The sequence below is a fragment of the Marmota marmota genome, unplaced genomic scaffold (assembly GCF_001458135.2).
Source record: "Marmota marmota marmota unplaced genomic scaffold, marMar, whole genome shotgun sequence".
NCBI lineage: Eukaryota > Metazoa > Chordata > Mammalia > Rodentia > Sciuridae > Marmota > Marmota marmota.
Genome location: NW_025999853.1, coordinates 23,546,680 through 23,568,974, shown reverse-complemented (window position 1 = coordinate 23,568,974; position 22,295 = coordinate 23,546,680). Strand labels below are relative to the sequence as shown.

The following is a 22,295-nucleotide window of genomic DNA, read 5'->3' as shown; positions in this document are numbered from 1 at the left end:
AGATGTGTATAAGAGACAGATATATATATATATATATATATATATATGATATTTGAGGCATATGTTGAAGGTCTCTATTTTCCTTTCCTTATATCAGCAAGGGATTTGAGACTTACTATATAATTTTCTCTTAATTTAAATTTGAATGTGAGATATTTTCATCTTTAAATGTCATTGTAGTAAAAACTATGGGGGTCCTAATTATTGCATACTTAATTTTTACTTAAATTTGGTCCATTATTCTTTATTTTTTGTTAAGTCTTTAATGACTAAGTATTTTTGAAATATATCAATCAGGTTGTTTTAAAAATGTTAAAGTAAGGATATTATTTAATTCCTATTGCAATAAATACTAGAACACTAGAAAGTTGTGAACTTATTTAATTCAATAATGAACTGAGATAAGGGAAAACAATAGTTCTACTATTACCCCCCTAAATTTCATTTTGAGTTGTTCCATAAATGATTCAATGCAAAACTTGTCTGTAACTATCCAAAGATAAGAAGGTCAAGGTTAAACTAAAATAAGTCATAATAAATGATCTTTCTGTAATTCCCAGATATCTGAGAGTGATTTAAGAATTATTTAAAGATGATTTGAACTGTACACTCTTTTCAAACAATGAGCTGATTTCAAAATAGCATGTGAATTATGAGTGATATCATTTTTACTTTATCAACTCCACAAGCATCTGTTCCTCTTAAGAACAGATTTCTATTCTTTACATCTAACTGTTCTTTACATCTCACTAGTCTATTATATATAGTTAAATTTAAAGTTAATGAAAGTTAAAATGAAAAATATTAATAATTATTATGTAACAGCATGTTTCGATTATTTAATGAATGCCAAGTGCTCTGCTAAGTATAAAACACAACAAGAAAACACAGGGAGAACTAAAAAAAAAAAAATTTCCATCCTGTGAAGTTATAATATTGCTAAGAAATATGTCCTATCCAATCAAAGCTCACAAAACATTCCTAATCTGTAGGGAGAGTGTTTGTGGCCAGTAGAGCAGATGTGGTTCATAAAAGTTGGACCAAATATGATTATGACCATCACTCTTCAAAAGTTCTAGCACTGGGAGGCTTCTGTGAACCTAGAGAAGATATGCTATTCAGAAAGTTAGGAGAGATTGCTTTAGGCACTAGGATGGAGTTTAGAGAGACTTATGGTTTCTACCTGCCATACACACAGGGTCATACAACCAATATTGTGGATTCCCCTAAGTACTATACCTTTGCAGACATGGAGACCACATAAGTGTGAAGTAAATTTACATTTGGGCATAAGAGCATATCTCTGGCACCAACACTATTTTTTTTTCTTTATTGGGGAAATTTGCATCAAACCTAAAAACTAAGTAAAGATAACATACATATCCTATATATTGGTATGAATACAGAATACTATAAGAGTGAATGGAAATGTGACCAGAATGAAGAAAGAAGTAACACAACCCATAACTCCATGTTCAGATATGATAACTGCTCTTATTAGGAAAGTGGGTCAGATTCTAACTAAAACCCATTACCTACCGTACATGAAAGAATGAAGGTTAGGTATGACAGTGTTCCCTGTCTATGTATGGGGAGGAATTGTGGGATCAAGGGGTTGGGTGATGCATTTGAATGTTACCAGCAACACTGCAGTTCTTACCAGATATTGGAGAATATACCAAGCAAGGATTACACCCATGTACATTAGACATAGACACAGAGGTCATCAACTATCAAGGACAACTAATATTTTGCTTGTGGTAGTTTCAGGCTACTGGATCTAACACAGGTAAAAACTATAGCAAAAAGTAAGTTTCCTGTATTTGGAGACTTTAGTCATTTTAATATTACTACATCTCTGAAGTGATGAGGTTCAACCAAGTAATGGAAACATTCCCATTTTTCTCAATCCATAGAAGACCCCAATTCCTCAGATTGTTCAATAAGCAAAGATAAGGACAAATAACAAGCAAAGATGGAAAATACAATAAAATCTATCTTCTATATGACTACCCTGTGAAAAAAGAATAGATTTCATTCTATGAAATAGAATTATTACAAGGAGAAGAAAGAAATTGTGAATATGCTTACTTATATCTGAAAATATTACTGAAAAGGATTATATACCAAGAATTTTAGGGCAAATTGTCTAATTGATGAATTAGAATCTTGAAACAGCAAAGACTTCATGGAGACAGAAAATGCCAAATTAAAGAGTGGTAACAGTTCCAAATTGAGGCAATCTATGATGGCTGTATATATTAACAAATAAATTCTACAAGAGAAAGAAAAATGTCTATTGGAAATCAGAAAAGTATTTATTCCTTCAAAGAAAAAATATTCTATATAAAATAAATGGAGCAAAATGAGGGGGAAAAAGTCACAGAAAACATTAAATCAGAAGGCAGAAGACTGAAGCCATTAGTTTTAAGACAAAGACTTCCAGAATGGATTACAAAGCAAAATTCAACTACCTACACATATTGGAGTCAAGATGGAATAAATTGTTTAAAATTAACTTCAATTAAATCCTTCTTTAAAATCCCACATATAACTAAAATATTAGCATTTAATAGCAAATAAAAAAGTTTTAGAAAAATGTAAATAATAAATAGTATTTTATAATACTATTTAACAAAAACACAAATTATAAAGCATTAAGGCACAGCAGATAATAATAAAATTTTAACAAAAGAAAATTAGAGTAGAGAATTTTAATTCATAATTTATTAGTGCTTGACAGATTAAAAAAGAATGCATAGCATTTAAATTATAGAACTAATAAAGTCATTTTAATAGTCATATTAAATTTGGCATGGAATATTCTAATAAAAAATCTTTTAAGAAGTCATAATGTGTTTTCAAAAATTAGTCCTAATAGTCAAATACAGAAATGACATATTATGGTTTCTGACTTTGTAATAAAGCTGGATAATACAAGTTTTAAAAAACAAATCAAAACTTCACATACACACACACACACACATATAATATGCAAATATATTTACTAGGTTTTTATACTTAATATAACATGTTAAGGTATATGTATAAATATCTATCATCTGAAATAACTTAGGTTGAAGAGAATCTCAAAACAAATGTAGACTGGTTAGTCAGATATATATGTAGAGAGAGAAACAGATCTTTCTATCGATTGATCGATCAAAGCATGGAGCTGATACTTAAAGAATAAACAAGAAAAATGAAAATGCAGCTCAACAAGCTACAAAAGGCACAATATTTTCATTAAACTATAAACCAGAATATAGTACTTCTTCTGCATTAATAAGGCATTATAAAAAAGAATACAAAAAACTTTGAATGTCGTTGATTATGTACTAAAATAACTAAAAAAACAAGTGGATCAAAAGTTTACTAATATTTAAAATGTTCGTATTATTAAGGAAATGAGGAAAATGATCTAGAATTTATTACATTGTTCTGAACATTAGAATGACCCTCTGGTCCCTTAACAAGACTTGAGAAGGAAGAGGCTGTAACTGATGATAGGCCCAAATGAGACCCCTTGTCAGATATCTCTATGGAGGATAATGGATAAAGGAGAACCTCAGAGCAGATGGAGTTCAGAGTCACAAAAACTAATAGACAAAGAAATCTAGAGAGTAAATTCTCTCTATTGACTGATCAGAGGATGATTGAATGAACATACGATAAGACTGACACTGCTGTAGACCACTGCCATCTAGGTTTTTCCTTCTTTCCTAATTAGGAAAGAATGTTCACCATCCACCAAAATTCATTTTCACCTTATTTCTGGACACACTGCTAGACAAAGATTTTCTCCGATTTTCATGGTATCAGAGGTGGTTCTATCTAACTAAACAGGTGCAAAAGTGATGAATACCACACACATCAAGTCCTGGCTTATAAAATTACTCAACATCTCCTCCTCTTACTTTTCTCTTTGATGTGTGGATGCAAAGTTTGATATGGTTCTAAATAACAATTTACATAGCTATAGGGTAGAGGGGCGTAGGTCTCTGAACGAGTGCTGGTAGGAGAGCCACTCTGCCAACTTACATATCCAAATAAATTCAAAAATTCTTGTGTAATATAGAGTTGTTACACATCTTCTTTCTTTTATTTTTTAATAGGGCATTAGTACATCTTAATTATGACCTAGGTAAAAATGAGTTATATAAAGGCTGACTACTCTAGAATACAAAATCTGAAATTATAAATTAAATAAAACAACATTAATCACTACTACAAAAGAATCAAACAAGTGGAATTTATTCCCAGAGTATTACTATGTCATATATATAATGTTTAATTTGTTTAATTTGGCTCAGGCTAGCCTCAGTATATGGGGAAGTGCAATGAAGTTTGTTGGCAGGCAAGCTGTGACCCAACCTAAGTGTGCATGTTAGTAAGAAGCAACTAAGTCTCGGGAAAACATGGCAGCCAATGCTGCAGCCAATCCAAAACTGAAGACTTCCAAATTATGCCCAACTAATGCAAACACTGACTGTACCAATCTATGCATGCCATTTTATGTTTTTCTGGTTATAAATTCAGCTCATCATGGCAATGGAGGAACTATGAACAATTGTTGTTATAGAATGTTGCCCGGTTCTAGAACAATTATTTTTTGCCCAAATGAACTTTGTTAAATTTAACTGCCTCAGTTTTGTTTTGGTTTGCTTTTGAACACTATTAAGCAATGCTAAAACAGAAGATGCATCAATTTTAAAATTAGAAACAAACTATAGCTGTCTCACATCACACTAAATTTAACATTTGCCTAAAAGTTATAGCCAACATGATGAGATAGCAAAATAATAATGACAGTAAAATGGCTGCAGCAATTTTTAGACCCCATAATTTTATTTCATGCTATCTTGAGAAAGACATTTTCCCTTTAGGTTGACTCTGAAAGTTTCCTACAAATAATGTTGCATCAGTGTGCCTGGGGTCATGCATTTGAAGGCTTCCAGACCAACCCCTGCATTAGAGTAAATAGGATATGCAGAATGATTTAAGCAGATCAAAGTCTACCCCAGTACAGAAAGCAGATTGAAGCATAAAAATGCCTGGGATACTCCAGAATCAGAGCATTTTTACTAAGAGAAAAGGACATTAACTCGGAGGGGTGATAAAAATTGGTTATGTATGGTATGATTTAAGTTCAAGGTCCTAACCATGTGTCATTTAATCTGTTGCCTAAAATGATGAATTATATTCCCCTAAATAAGAGAGATTCTTTTATTTTATTCTTATAGACTAAAAGATAGCTGATTCTTGACCTTGTGTGTTTCTTATAAGTTTTTGTCAAAATTCAAAGATTTAAAATTATTTTTTGTAACATTTGTTAGTTCTGTTAAGTAAATATTAGAAATTAATATACCAAACATAAAAACTTCTACATAAATCCATATTGAATATGTAATATAAGAAATGTGAGAATGATGATTTCCATGCTAAATGTAATAAAATGATTTATAATGGAATTTTAGAAGGATAGAAAACATTTTACATTCAAAAATATGTTTGGAAATTTGAATTTCTTAGTATAATTACATCCAAGAAAACTTACATATATATTCATATATATAGATATGTGTGTATACATACATAAACATATATATGTGCATAGATACATATTTGAAAAAGATATATAGATATATATTTGATACATAGATATATGTTTGATAAAGTCAACCCATTCCTTCCCAAAAATATTTTCATATTGGCTTCCTGTATACTATTCAGTCACAACTTTCATCTTATCTCACTGTACTATTGACCTTTTTATTGAACCTTCTTTTTTCTCTCAAATTGTAAATACTAATTAGAGACTTAATTGGCTTATTTAACCAAAAATTCAGTGGCATGGCAAATATAAACATGTTTTTTGACAGGCAACTGTGTAGTTTGCTTCCAGACTGTCATGATAGCAAACTAGCTGCAGCAATTTTTAGACCTCATAACTTTATTTCATGCCATCTTGAGAAAGAAATTTTCCCTTTATGTTGGCTCCAAAAGTTTCTTACAAATAATGTTTCATCCATGTATATGTACATAGATGCATACACACACATATATATAACTAAACAGATAATATATGACAATTAATTCCTTGTTTGATAAAAAGGAATTGCTTTAACATTGCATCTAATTAAAGAACTTCTTTAGTGTTACCTTTTCTTCATTAAGAAAGCTAAAAAAATTCATATATATACACATATATGTATATGCATGTATATATATATATATATACACACATACATACACAAACAAGATTATCATATTAAGTTAGATTCTAGGAGAAATAATGTTTTCAATGTTTTTTCCTTCTGAAATAGATATTGAGTTTATAATAGTACATGTGTCATTTAATACTCATATTAATATCTGCATATAAAGTCTATTTTAAATTTACAAAAATCCAATAAAGGTGGCCAAAATGTTCCTCATTTAAACTTTCCACAGAACTAGAACTACATTTGCTTTAATTTGAACATGTATTAATGCAGTCAGTACTAGTAATGATTATGGTTTTTTTCATTACCACCACCATCACCATCACATTTCCACTAGGACTACTACTAGTATGATTAAAAGATTTGCTCCTTCTGCTTCAGCTACTGAAATAGTGGTTGTTCACTAAATAATAATAGTTTTTATTAGTTCTATAATGATTTCTCTGAAACTTTCTTTCATGTGGTGGATGGGATCAGAATTTGAGTCACAGTGTTATGAACAGAAAGATCATGTCAATTACTAGCAGTAGGGTTTGTGCAAGTAATTAATTCTCTCAGCTTATTTCTATAAAACTTGACAATGATATAGCAAAGGTAGGGTGATTTATGTATCAAATAATATGAAGGTGATAGTGACAAGAAAAATTGTATGGAAAATGATAGGCAGGCTGATTCTACAGGCTTGAACCAATATTCATATGGATTTGATTTTTCTACACAAGTGTTCATTTTGATAGAAATAAGGAGTACAACCAATGTTATATTAATTAACATTACTGTTAAATTTATTATTTTCTCAGATTAAACCAAAACAAAGTTATTAGGAGTCAATCGTGCTATATAATACTAAAAGAATATGATCCTCATCAATAAATGGAAACATATAGGAGTAGTTGTACTACATCAATGAAATGTTAGAATCAACCATCAGCCTAAAAGCCAAAGTGATGATTAGATAAGAAGTTAAAATTTAGTTGATATGAAAAGCATACAGGAAGAAAATGGAGTAAATTATTACATGTAATCCATAAAGTTTTGCTGCTATACAAATTTGAAGTTATAAATGCATCAGAAGTAGTAAGTATTTTAGATATTCTGAGGCTTGAAGAAATATAAAATATAATCATAATGTGATGTTGATTTAGAGAGCATGAACTGTATGTTTTTGATTTCCTTCTGTTAAACTATGTAGGGTGCAAATAATTGAGACTCCTTAGGCTAAAAGAACAGAAGTATTTAGTAGTGAACTTTTAGAGGATTTGAGGAATGAATTCCTCCTAACTTCCTAGTTCAGGGATTGGGACTGGGCTTGAATGGTAAAAAGTTCAGAAAAATTCTGTGAAAAAGAAAGATTCAGAAATGATGAACAGAATTATTTTATAACATAATTCATTTTGGACAATTGTTCTAGGATGACCTTGAAGTGTATCTTCAGATATTATATATTGTCACCACTGGTATATTGTTAATAACCTAGATATTAAGCCTAACATTATTAGAGTTGTAGAATAGAAATCACATTACTAAATGGGATGTCAGTAGTGCTGATCTGTCAGCACTACTGTGAGTGGTCAAGGGCTACGGTTAAGCATGAGTGTGGTGGGTAATTAAGTATTATATAAACATAAGCTAACTGATGGATTGAATAAATAAACTTGAATCAAAGCTACCACAAATTCAAGAACTGTAAATGGAATTAAAATAATAAATGTGATTGTGGCAATTGGAGTCCTAATTGATGTTAAATCTAATGTCATCTCTCTGATTAAATGTACAAATAAGTGTCCTGCTGTAATGTTGGTTGCTAGTTGGATATCTAACACAGAATATTAGTTTCAATAAACATTAATACTAGAATTAGAGGGATTGATGTTTCTTTGGGTAAAAGTGAGGAAAAATGATATGATAACATATATGTAATACCTGGATATAGGGACTAATAATGTATACAATATTCTTAGGAGTCAATAAATTCTAGTTTAATTCTAGCCCAGGCAGTTGACCCTTAACTTCCTGTCTCTGTTTTTGAGATATTCTTGACAGGAATACGGTGATTTTTCTCTTTCTTTTATAATTTCATATACTCACATTTGGGCAATCTGTAGGTTAATTATATTTTCTTCAACTACAAGGATATAAATAATAGCTGATGCACTCATCATTCATCATCAACAGTAGAACATCTGGCAAAAATTCAGAGTAATAATGAATTCAGCATTTATTATTTTCTAATTTATATATGTGTATGGCAGTGTCTGTGGGGAGTTGCTTCCAACACTTCACAGGTATACCAAAATATGTGGATGCTTAGGTTCTTTTATAAAAAGGTAGAATATTTGCATATAAACTACATACATACTTCCTTATATGTTAAATCATCTCTATATTACAAATAATACCTAATGCAATGTAAATTTTATTCTTTATTGTTTATGTACAAATGTCTTAAGTAGTCTATACATGTTTAGTACAGATGTAATTTCTTTTTAGTATTTTCAAACCACAGCTAATTAAATATGTTGATGTAGAAAATGAGGATACAGAGGGATAATCGTAAATTTTTTTTTCATTAAAAATTGCTTTTATAGTCTCCACAAAAGTGTACTAATATATTTTAATGAATCTTATTTCTTTATATCATTATTCAATTTTTTATGTTTATCTTTTCACACTCCTCTCTAAAGAAAAGCAAAAGTGTTGTATTAAAGAGGCGTTTCATAAAAAATTATATTTTTGCCAGTCTATACTACATATCTATCAAGAAACCCATTAACTTAATTTGTAAAAATAAGCCATTTAGGCTGTATATTATAAAACTATAATTTTGGATATATTCTAATAGTGCCCATGATTAATAGTCTTCTTCAAATATAAACTTTTTTGGTGACCTATCAAGTTCAATTATGAGAATAAAACTCTCTAGTACATTTTCAAATCAGTATAGAAAACACTAAAGGTAGTAAAATTTTTTGTAAGTGGCAAAAATGATTAAAATGAATACAATAATTCCATAATTTCTTTTGATGATGAGAATTTGATCTCTCTCTGGACAGTTTCAACATCAAGTTATTTTAGGAAATGCCATTCTGTGAAGGTTAAGAATTTTTATTTCAATGCTGAAATTAAAGAGAGAAAGAAAGAGAGAGAAAGAGAAAGAGAGGAAATTATCTCTTTGTCCTAAAATTAGCATCAATATATTCAATGAATGTTCAATAAATACTTCATGATTGACTGGCAAGAACATCTTAAATAATTTCTTTATTTGGAGGCCAATATAGGATACGTCTTCTAATGGGAGGCAATGAAAAATATCATGCTGAGTAGAATATGAGCTTTCTTTTTGTCAATATAAATTGATTCTAAAATTCAATAATGTTTAGATGAGGGTTTTTTTTGCCTGAATTTTCCTATTTAATTCATGATCTAAAATTACTCTTTCTTTCACCAGTTCTTCTACAATCATGTGAAATTATAAAACAATTACACTACTTTAGAAGCTTTCTTGTAACTAAGACACAAATAAAAAATAAAATTGGCAATATTAGATGCTATTAGTTCTGCTGTTGAAAGGATCCCAAACTGATATAAGTGACAGTATACGTTTACCTCTAGACATGGCATCATTCACTATCTAATTACCTTGATAAACTCAATTTCTTTACCGACTCTACATATTTTCTTACCTTAAAAGCAAAGTACCCTGTTCTCCACAATTCTTTATGAGAGTATCATCTGCTGACTATTTGAGACTTAAGCATTTTTCTAAGGATCTGAAAGACATGCTTTGTTAATGGTTTGCTTTGTAGCAATGTTTTCAAAGTTTTATTTAAAAGAAGTATAGAAAGACACAAATACTGGTCAATTTCTGTTTAAGTATATGTATAATAGACAATCTGAATAGTGACAAGCTGGGAGAAGGGATTTTAAAAGCATAAGTTAATAATAGAATTATTAATAATAGAATATAAAAGGAATTCTTTCAAAATAACAGAGATTCAGTGTCCTTTAGGAATAAGAAAATTCAAAAGCAGAATGAAAGAAGACTGCTAATATAAAATTTATTAAAGGATAAACCTGAATAGTTAATAAGTATATAGACACTTAGTTTGCAAGTAATAAAACAACTGACAATTAAAGCTGTAATAATATTATACTCATTAAATTATTTTTAATAATTCAATACTACTACATTAAGAAGATATTTAGAATCTATAACCATCATTAACTGTTGCGATATGTGTACTAGTATATACTTATTGTAGGAAATTTGGTAATATCTGATAAATTTAAATATATGTAAACCCCATTAGCAATAAACTTCTCTAAGTTCTCCAGATATGCTTAAACTGGAATCATGCAGGAGTACTATGCAACATTGTTTTCACAGCAGAGTGCTTGATTAGAGAAATCCAGGCATCAGTGTATAGAACTGAGAGATACTGTTAAGCTATACATGTTAGGTAACAAATATGGTCCTTAAAACATGTTACAGGGTTTATTTATATAAAAATTTTCCCCAAATACAAATGTATAGAGACAGAAATTAGATCTGTGGTTCTGAAGGCTAGTGGTGGAACCAGAGAGTGATTTTAAAGAAACAAGATTTCAACATTTTCTGAAAATTTACCTAAGATCAATTTACAATGAGATTGTGGTGAATGTTACCCAATTCTATAAATGTAGTAAAATTAATTGAATTGTACAATGAGAATGGGTGAATTTTATAGTTTATAAACTGTATTTCAAATACACTGTTAAAATGTGGAATAAATAAAAAGATAATGAGTTTTTGTCACAAAGTTATCTGAACTGAGGCAAACATACTAAGCATTTTTCAAAGATTCACATAAATTCAAGATATATACCATCTTCTTTAAATGGATTCTTATACAGATAAGAAAAAATAGAGATTTTGGATAGGTCCCAACAGAGAAGTATGTATATGAAGGTAAAGAAACCTGCATTCAGATAATGGAGAACCTTAAACTAACAATGACCAGTCAACTCTTATCCCTGAGAAAAAAATAAACTGAATATAGCAATTATAAAAATTAGCATTTGACAAAAATGTAGAAGAAGATAACATTTTATTAATATGGGTATTTTAGGAATTCAAAGAACAATACTGGTTTTTACCCTTCACAGAATCCTTGAGGAGAAGAAGGTAACAAAACTTTCCTCACCAGAGAGCAGAACAAAAGAATGAGCAAGGAGATTAAGCAGGGAGGGTAGACAGTCATTATGTAAAGACTATTCATTCCTCGTTTTTAGCATAATTAATTCTATTTCATAGTTACCACAAAGTCAGAAAAAAATCAGAGGTTTTCACCTATTCAAATGACATATTTTTCTTTCTCTTGCGATAGCTGAGAAAATATCCTTTAATCATGAATCTCACACTGCCCTCTCCAGTGTTATATTACAAATCAGGGGCAGGGGCACAAGTTTGTAATCCCAGTAGCTCAGGAGGCTGAGGCAAGAGGATCTCAAATTGAAACCCAGCCTAAGCAATTTAACAAGCAATTTATTGAGACACTATCTCAAAAAAAAAAAAAAAAAAAGGGGGCTGGGGATGTGACTCAGTGGTTAACGCTCCTGGGTTTAAACCCCCCCACCAAAACAAAACAAAACACAAGATGTTATAAAAGGCAATTGATTTTCAGACCTTGGGCATAAAATGTTAGATTTGTTCACACAATCAGTAAATAAACTCATGGACGTTAGGAAAATTTTTCCATACTTTTGGAAGGAAAATAAGATTTCAGCCTGTTAATTACTTCTCTAGATACTATATAGACTCTATTCCTTTTAAATTTTTCCATACAGAAAGTAGCAGGATCAGTGGTTTAGCTTCTCTATGAAATTCTGATAGTAAAAATATACACCATCAACATTTTCTGATTCAAGCACAATGGAAAATCTCTTCTTCAGGTTGTTTTTTATTGGTATCTAGGAGAACTTAGACGAGAGAGATTGAGGGATAAATACATCAATATTGTAGAAGTCTGACACCCATATAAATCAAGTCATTACTTTAACTTCTAGTCTACTTATTTATAAATGAAGACATTGTTACTTTGTAAGGGTAAAAGAAATTGAAGTTAAAGCGTAAAAGTTAAAGGGTAAAAGACCAGGTATTGTTAGGTATCTATGTTACCTGCAAAACCTGAAATTTCTGTAGCTGTTGAGACAATGCTTGGAACTGCCCAGTAAATATTTCCCCTATTGGTTGTTTAATAAGGGCTCTGTGTGGTCGCATGTAGGCATTGCAGGACCTGGACCAATCAGTTTAAATGTAACCGCCTCCTTAGGAATGACCTATCACTCCAGCCTGACCTGTTCCCGCCAATGAATGAACCAATCATGTTTAGGAGTTGTTATTCAATTTTCCCGCACCTCATGATGATTTGTTCTGATGTATACAAAGCCCTCCGCCCTCCCCAAAAAGTGTACTTAAGCAGTGCTCAGCCCCTGCTCGGGGCTCTGGCTGCTTTCCCTTCTTGAGTGGGCACGGAGCCCCAGCATGCTGGTTCAATAAATCCCCCTTCTGCCAATTGCATGAGTGGTCACTTGGTGGTCTCTTTCTCCGACGTTTCGCGGGACCCTAACAACTTGTTATAGTTTATATATGAGCTGTTCCCCAAAAGTTCATTTTCAGGAATGAAATGACTAGATTATGAGAATTGTGACCTAATCCTCTGATGTGGATTAAAGGAGTGGTAACTATAGACAGGTAGGGAGTGTGATTTGGGGGCATGTATTTTGTCCCTTGTGAACAGAGCTCTCTGTTTCCTTGTTGTCATGTCCTGAGCTGTTTTCTTCCATGATGTTCTTCCTCATCTCTGTCCCAGAGCTGTGGAGTAGGTCATCTATGGACTGAGAATTCTCTCTGAAACCATGAACCCCAGGTAAACTTCATTCTCTAAGACTTCCTCATCACAGCACAAAAATCTGACTAAAACACTACCTGTCTGCCTTTCTAAGCTGTTAGAAGAATTTGGCAGTTTACTGATAGAGAATCCCAAAGAAGAGATCAGTTCAATGATTTTCCCTAATTGGAAACATGATAGTAAAAATAAATTCTCTTTTGTGGAAATAAGCACAGTCAGGTTTCTTCTAATAGATTAGTAAGTGGAATTAACAAAGTGTTTATCACACTGGCTTATTACACATGTTAAATGCAGGTTATTCTGTAATTTCTTTCATAAGTGTATTAAAAATCTTTCTATGCAAAAATTCAAAAGGAACCTGCAATTTACAATAGAAGCAAAGTTCCCATTTAAAAAATCTTCTTTAATAAACACTCAGGTATGTGAAAATATTGTACCCTTTTCAGTAGTAAAAATTTAAGTAGTTATGAATGTATTGCACTATACTTTTTGGATGATATGTATTCAACTAGAACGAAGTAAAATAAAACAAAACCAAAGTAAAACAGCTTAATTTGTGAAAAACTTAGAGATAAGAAATTTAATTTTATAAATCTAAATTTTATTTCTTGTCTAAAAGATTTTCTTCTTAATTTCATGTTGATATAAACATACCTAAAAAGAAAAACATTAAATGCATTTGAATTTTCAATTTTTCTTAAATTTGAGAAGAGAAAACAATATACACTTAAGATGATTCCAATTATTTTACCATAGTTCTATGTAACTCATATATTGTAGCCATTCCTTTCAGTTATGATAGTTTCACATATTTATATAATATTCTTAACATTGCCAAAATAGTTAATAAATAACATGCTAAAAATTAATATTTTATTTTATTAACTAGTAACTTCATTCAGTGTTTTTGTTTAGATAATATTCCATCAAATATTATGGCAATATATTTTATTATTATCTATGCTAGCATCAAAATTTTAGCCAACAGATAGTTTTTGTTTCTTGAAGCATTCCTAAAAGATTAAGATTGAGAGAAAAACCCCTTTCTGATATAGTATTTTATTGTTGTTGTAATGAATGTGAATGAACTCAGTGACTATACCCCTAAATATTTTTGTCAGAAGTTTCTTGTGCCTGGGAGAGGTATAGCCCATTTTCCTATTTTTTCCTTTCTCGTTATCACTAATGAAACTGGTAATAGTTTGGGACCTCATGCCATTTTGTCATGTAGTTACAGCTTGTCCTTTTATAAAAGAAAATTAGAAAACTGCTGAGTGTTATAGATATTAATGGTTGTTAGAAAAGTATAATAAAAAGCTCTCATTTTGGAGCATTGCTAAGCTTTTATGTCATTATTCATGAATGACTAATGCATTCAAAGGAGAAGAGTGCTGATATCCAAGGCTGGAATGATGAGCAGTGGAGAGGGAGAGAGTGGCTAAAAGAAAGGCATTTGTCACATGGGAAGATCACATAACAGGCTTGCCTACAATGCGATATTTCAGCTAAACTCAGAAATAAGAAATAAGAAACTTTCCTGATGAGGTTTTCATGGTATTTCAAATCACCAAGGGCAATTCTGTAGGACACCTTTGGATAACTAAATATTTTTCAAGCACATAAACAGTCTAAAAATCCAAAAAATAATGCTACATAAGTAATGCCATCAAACTGAACTTTTATTATCTCCTTTCTTCTCCTGGATGATATATATTACTCAAATTGTACATATTAAAAAGAATCACAGGAAGGGACTCTGAATTTGTTGACATTCTTTGACTACACACAGTGGGAACAAACCTTACAATAATAAAAGCACGAGTTAATTAGAAGGATATAGAGAAGCTTCTAGAATTCCAGGAAAGGTTAAAATTAGGCAGAAGAGGATCCAAAATGTTTCTAAAAGTTTGAAACTACTAGTTATATTATTGGTTAATGACATTGGTAGAAATCACTTGGCTATGTTTTACTTTAAATATTTTTGAGTTTGAAACTCAAGTTCTGGAGAAAGGGAGGGAGAGTTTGTATATCCAAAGTAGGATTTGTGAGGCTGAGACAGGAGGATTGCAAGTTCAAAGCCAGCCTCAGCAAAAAGCCTCACAAATCACTGGAATTACAGGCGTGCACCACCAGCTAATAATTTTTATTAATAACTTTTTCTTCATGAATCCATAACCTTCTATTTATTTCGCCTCACAAATATTTCTTAAATAAAAAAAGAAGAAATGGTTATATCCCATTCATACTAGTCTAAACTTTTATAAACTCTTACTTTAATTCTTGCAATAGCTTCCAAAGTAGGCTTCAATAAAATATTTTCATTTGCCTTTATAATGGCCTTAGTGAGATCATTGTCTGTATGACTTTGTCAAACTCCTTCTTAAAATCAGTCAGCAATTTCTTACTGCCTAAAGAATAAAGTCCAATCTACACAAAGAAAATCATTAGTCATAAAATCAGTCCTAACTTTAAGCAACCACTTTGACTAAGTCAAATAAATCCTTACTAGTTATGTTCAATTCTCAAGTAGAGTATTTAGCAAAATCTACCATTCCTGGAGACCTTGTTGTATTCTGTAATGCTATAATTAGCATTAGGATTCATGTTCTAGTGATTTATTGTAGGTGATATGGCTGGATTCCCTTCGATCACATTTTACTATTTTGGTGCTCTCTTCCAATGATCTTTGTTTCTAACCCCGCAAAGCTGCAATTCAATGTTGAGGCCTGTCTTCAGGCAATTGCAACCCTTTTGCAGAAGAGTAAGTACTCAGAAGTCAGTAAACACATGAAGCACACTTTGGCAAATACTCTATGGGAATATAAAAGTCCAACCCATGTTATTTTTCATAAAATAATTCTGAGGAATAAGTCAGCCTTTAAACCATGCCCAAGAAAGCAGGCCATGATTGAGTCTTTGCTTAAATCAGACACTGTCTTGTTTTTTTTTTTTCCTTTTCTATGATCCCTTGCCAGTGTCTTTTAAAGTACTTTTCTAATAAATCACTAGATCATGAATTCTTGTGTCGATATCTGCTTCTGAAGGTAAGACCTAAATCTCTAGCCTCTTCCATTTTCCTCAGACCTCCTGGTTCCTCTTCTTTTTTCTCCATTGTCAGATTTCCCTTTCCCATTCAACATATAAATGCTTGAGATCCTTAGCAAGCAATCTCGGATTTTCTTCTCATTGTACTCTATATCTTCTCCTTAGGCAGTTTCATCTATCCCAATGTGAAAAGTTACAGTCATTATTTTTTTTTTTCCCGTTAGTCTAAACCTTTTTTCCTGAGATTTAGACAATATATCTGCCGCTTCAAGATTCCCTCTTGGATGTCAGGCAACTCAATACAATCATGATCTAGTTCAACACCTATTCTATATATTATAGATTACCTAGTAAACATGTCTCAGTCTGTTTTCTGCTGCTATCGGAGAATACTTGGAACTAGATAATTCATAATTACAGTTCTGGTGGCTGGGAAGTCCAATATCAAGGGGCATCTGGTGTTGATCTTCTTACTGTTTCATGACATGACAGGAGGAATCACATGGCAAGAGAGCAAGCATGAAAACCTGGGTATCTCTTTCCTTTTTTTATAGTGTCACTAATCCCATTATGGGGGCCAAACTCTATTGACCTCATGCGATTCTAATTACTTCCCAATGATCCAAACTCCAAATATCATCATTATAAAAAATTGGGGGTTAAATTCCCAATACATGAACTTTTGGGGGACATGTTCACCACAGCAACATGTACTTATATATTAAGTGCTCACACTGTGGAGTAGAATCGATAAAAAAAAATGTTAGTGAAAGTATTTACTAAAAACAATAAGTATGAGATGGTACCAAAGGATCACTCTTACTTGAAAATTTTATTGGGTTAGTTTCAAGAAAAAGGGAAGTTTTCTGAAGTATTAGCATCTAACGAAGATCTCATATGAAAAGGGACACAGAAGAACAAATGGAAACTAATGTCATGAACCACAGGATATGGGAAGGGAAATCTGCAAGATGAGATGGTAAAATCTCCTGTGGAAAATTCTCAGTCCTTTACAATCTCTTAGAACATTATCTTTCTATGTCTTCATGACTTTCTTTTATCTCATTGGCCTCACCTTCGAATAATTGATTATATGATTACTAGATTATACCACTAACTTTCAAAATGATGTCTGTATACACTCACACTTTTATGGTCTACTTTTATAATTTTTATGCAGTATGTGTAATTAAATAATTATGAAAAGGATTAAATGTATCAGGCTAAAATTCCAAAATATTTATCCATCAGCTACTTTAAAAATCCATGAGTGGAGACAAACCCACATAAATACAGTTACCTCATACTAGACAAAGGTGCCAAAAACATACATTGGAGGAAAAGATAGCCTCTTCACACAAATGGTGCTGGGAAAACTGGAAATTGATATGTAGTAGATTGAAATTGAACCCCTGTCTCTCACCCCGTATAAAACTCATTTCAAAGTGGATCAAGGACTTAGACACTAAAGCAGAGAACCTGCACCTAATAGAAGAAAAAGTAGGCTCAAATCTTCACCATGTCAGCCTAGGAACTAAATTCCTTAACAAGACTCCCAAAGCACAAGAAGTAAAATCAAGAATTAATAAATGGAATGAATCAAACTAAAAAACTTCTTTACAGCAAAGGAAAAGTCCAAGAATGTGAAGAGAGAACCTAGAGAATGGGAGAAAATCTTTACCACATGCACCTCAGATGGAACATTAATCTTCAGGATATACAAAGTTCTCAAAAAAACTTAACACCAAAAAGAACAAATAACCCAATCAATAAATGAGCTAAAAACTGAATAGATACTTCAAAGATGAAGAAATACAATCAGTCAACTAATATATATATTAAAAAGTTCTTTTTCTAGCAATTAGAGAAATACCCTGAGATTTCATCGCATTCCAGACAGAATGTCAATGATCAAGAATACAAGCAACAATAAATTATGACAAAGATGTGGGGTAAAAGGTACACTTATACCTTTCTGGTGGCATGACAAACTGGTGAAACTACGTGGAAAGCAGTATGGACATTCTTCATAAAACTTAGAATGGAACCACCATTTGACACAGTTATCCACTCTTCAGTATATACCTAAAGGACTTAATAATAGCATACTATAGTGGCATGGTCACATCAATGTTTATAGAAGCTCGATTCACAATAACTAAACTATGGAACAAGCTTAGATGCCCTTTAACATAAGAATGGTTAGAAAAATATGGAATATATACACAATGGAACATTACTCAGCCTTAAAAAAGGAATGAAATTATGGCATTTGCTGGTAAATGGATAGAGCTGGAGAATATTATGCTAAGCAAAATAAGCCAATCCCAATGAACCAAAGTATTAGACAGAGGGGAGTGAAAAGAGGGGAGGGCGTATATGGGTAGGAAAAGTTGTAAAATGAATCAGACATTATTACCCTATATGCAAATATGATTACATGACTGGTGTAACTCTACATAATGTACAACCAGAAGAATGAGAAGTTATGCTCCGTTTATTTATGATGTTTCAAAATGCATTCTACTGTCATGTATAACAAATTAGAACAACTAAAAAAGGAAAACAAATCCCTGTGTGCTCCTCTCCAATACGATATACTTATATGTCCTTTTAGTTTTATCATTCATTCCCTAGATTTCTTTAAAACTTTATCATATATATCTGTATCCCTCAATTATATGGTTCATTTTTCTTGCATTTAAAATATTTAACTGTGAGATAATATTAAATATATTCTATTACTTTATTTTTTAACTCAAAATTATATTCCTGATATTTGTTATATAAAGCTTGAACTGTTCAACTTTCATAGCTGTATATAGTCTATTGTATAAATATAACACAAATTATTATCCATTCTAATATCAACAAATATTTGAGGATATATCCCTTTTGGAAAACTAACTAAAAAATGAATAATTTACAATTATAAAAAGGTGTTTCTGGGGCTGAGGTTGTGGCTCAGTGGTAGAGCACTCGCTAGGACATGCAAAGCACTGGCTTCAATCCTCAGCACCACATAGAAATAAATAAAATAAAGGTATTGTGTCCAACTACAACTAAAAAATAAATATTAAAAAAGGCATTTCAATAAACATGGCTATATATGTCTTCTAATGCATTCATGCAAGGGTCTCAAATACCTAAGAATAGAAATACTGTTTTTTTTTTAATTGATGAATTACAATTATACATATTAGTAGGCTTCAGTGTACTATATATTTTTACCTTCACATTTTTGTCATTTGTTCAAATTAATTCTCCTGCAATTCCCTTTTGTGTGCCCTCCTCTCTCTCCCTAATCTCTCTACAATCTATTTAGTAATCTTCCTTCTATTTTTATGAGATTTCCAAACTTAAAAAAAAAATTTTTTTTAGTTGTAGTTGGACACAATACCTTTATTTTATTTATTTATTTATTTATGTTGGTTCTGAGGATCAAACCCAGGGCCTTGCACATGCTAGGCACGAGTTCTATCGCTGAGCCACAATCCCAGTCCCTGTCACTTTTTATTTTCCCATTTTTTTCTATCCAGGTCCTACACATGACAGAAAATACAGGACCTTTGACTTCCCTTTTATTTCACTTGGAATGATTTTCTCCTCCTACGTATGAACTAATTTTATTCTTCTTTATGACTGAGAAAAACTACATTTTATGTATTATGTATGTATGTATGTGTGTATACACACACATGTATATATAGGACAAATTTTATTTATCCATTTTTTTTTGTTGTTGGCAGATACCTGAGGTTGGTTTCATTGCATGGCTATTGTGAATCGTGCAGCTATAAACACGAGTGTGCATGCATTGCTGTAGTATGCTGACTTTGTTTTGGAAAAATATCAAGAAGTGTTATGTAGCTGGGTCACACAGTATTTTTAGTCCTAGTCTTTTGAGGACCCTCCATACAGATTTCTATAGTGGTTATACTAATTTACATTCCCACCAAGAATGTGTAAGTGTACCTTTTTCCTCACCTCCTCACCAGCATTTACTATTACTTTTGTATTTATTGATTGCCATTTAAATGAAGTGAGATGAAATTTCAGTGCAGTTTTGATCTGCATTTCCTTGATTGCTAAAATATTTCCTATATTTGTTGGCATTATACATATATATTATATTTATAGTATTTATAATATATAATTTATAATACATATTTATTTTTCTGCTTTTGAGACATGTCTGTTTAGTTTATTTGCCCATTTATTGAGTTTTTTGGGGGAGTATTAAGTTTTTTTATGTTCTTTACATATTATGGATATTTATCTTCAGAAAAACAACTGGCAAAGATTTTCTCCCATTCTGGAGGCTGTCTATTCATGCTCTTGTTCCCTTTGCTGTGAGGAAGCTTTTTAATTTAATGCCATCCCTTTTGTTAATTTTTGGTTTTATTTCCTGAGCTATAGAAGTATTACTGAAGAAACTGTTCTCTATGGCTATATGTTAGAGTGTCAACCCTAAGTAGAAATACTGTTTATTTGGGCTGTAAGACCTCAGTTTCACTAGAGAATGCCCATTAATTTTCCAAACCATTTGTACCAATATCATATTCATTTATGAGAATTTTAGCTGCTCTATATTTTCATCAGGACTTGTTAGCATGGTCTAATTCATTCCTCATTCTGTAGTTACTATGACCTTTTCTAAATGCAAACCTGATTGAGTCACCCAAACCCTATCTAAAATCCTTTAATGGTTTCTTAATGATTCTAATATAAATTCCAAAAGTTTAACATTGTTGAAGGATCCCTTATGCTCTGACCTCTCTAGTACTTCATTTTTAATATTATTCTCCTTGTCTTCTGCTCCACACTGAATTTAAGTTTCTCTTTCCAGCCCCAAGGCCTTCAAACATGATAAACTTCTTTTGGAACTCTTCATTCTACCTTTTCTTCTAATTAGCTTTGCTCCTTAAGACTCACGATAAGTGTCACTACAACAATGAAGTTTTATTGATTCCTTAGGATTGAATAGGCCCCCTCATTCACTGCTGTTTTCTAAATATAGGATTTTTCATAAAAATAATGGGATACATTTTTTGTTGTTTTTTTAATGTGACCCCTAATAATTTTCATATATAATGAGGTCAATTGCATTTTCTTATTTTGTGTTGTTCACAAACTTGTTTAAAGTGACTAGAAAGCACTTGATAGTCACTGTGTACTAATATACACTAAATGGGAATGACAAGTCCCTACACATGTACAACACTTTATACCAATTTTCATTTTAGAAGTAATATTGTTCATCAAAAACTATTCATGCCTTTCTTACACTCCTGATTGTCCTACCTCTTAAGTCAGAAATACCTTCAATGCCTTTCATGTTAACCTTATATGGCCTGTTTTTACCAATGAATGGAAGGAATCATCAATTCACAAATTTGGAACGAGCTATTCCTTTAGGCATGCTGCCTTGCTTTCCAGCATCACCATGAGATAAATGCTTCAACTCCCTTGCTGGTCTCATCAAGGATAAGCATCACATGAGACTAAAACAGATAAGCCTAATACCATTTGATCCACAGATTACACATAAATACCTTTTTTTGATAAGCCACTGAGATTTGATAGTCATTTATAGAAATAAAAAGTTAACACACACCAGATAATTTTAAAAAGAGATGCAGTTCTTAAAAGGACACAAGTTTAACAGAGACAAGTTTTATCAAGTAATTCTCAATAAAATAAAATGAAATAAATTTTAGTTGAAACGTGAATAGCTGTTCAAATACATTTCTTTCAAAATACTTGGATAAAAATAAAATACAAAATTAAGCATTGAAAATTCTGGATTTTAAACTGTGATTATAAGCCTTTTACCACATAAATTCTTTCATGTGTCTGGATATAAAACAGTAAGGATTATGGCTATTATCAACTATTACAGATGATTTCTGTTAACATTTTAAGGGCATGCTTTAAACTGAACATTTTCCATTAGCTGTACAGAAAAGGTTTTGTAATCTTTTCTTTGGATGACCCCTATTTTTCAAAGCTGAAATAAAAAATACTCTTAACCAATTACCAACTATACCTAACATTGAAGTTTAGATTTTCAGTCATAAAGAAAAAGACCCATTTAAGTTTCAGAGCTATATTGTAACTAACAGCATACCATTTA

General features: G+C 31.5%; 1 protein-coding gene across 3 annotated transcripts in view; it reads right to left on the bottom strand.

Annotated features, from left to right (window-relative positions):
- Nucleotides 1-22,295, bottom strand: part of Mgat4c (MGAT4 family member C) — a 783,513-nt gene that overhangs the window by 138,779 nt on the left and 622,439 nt on the right. The window lies entirely within an intron of this gene.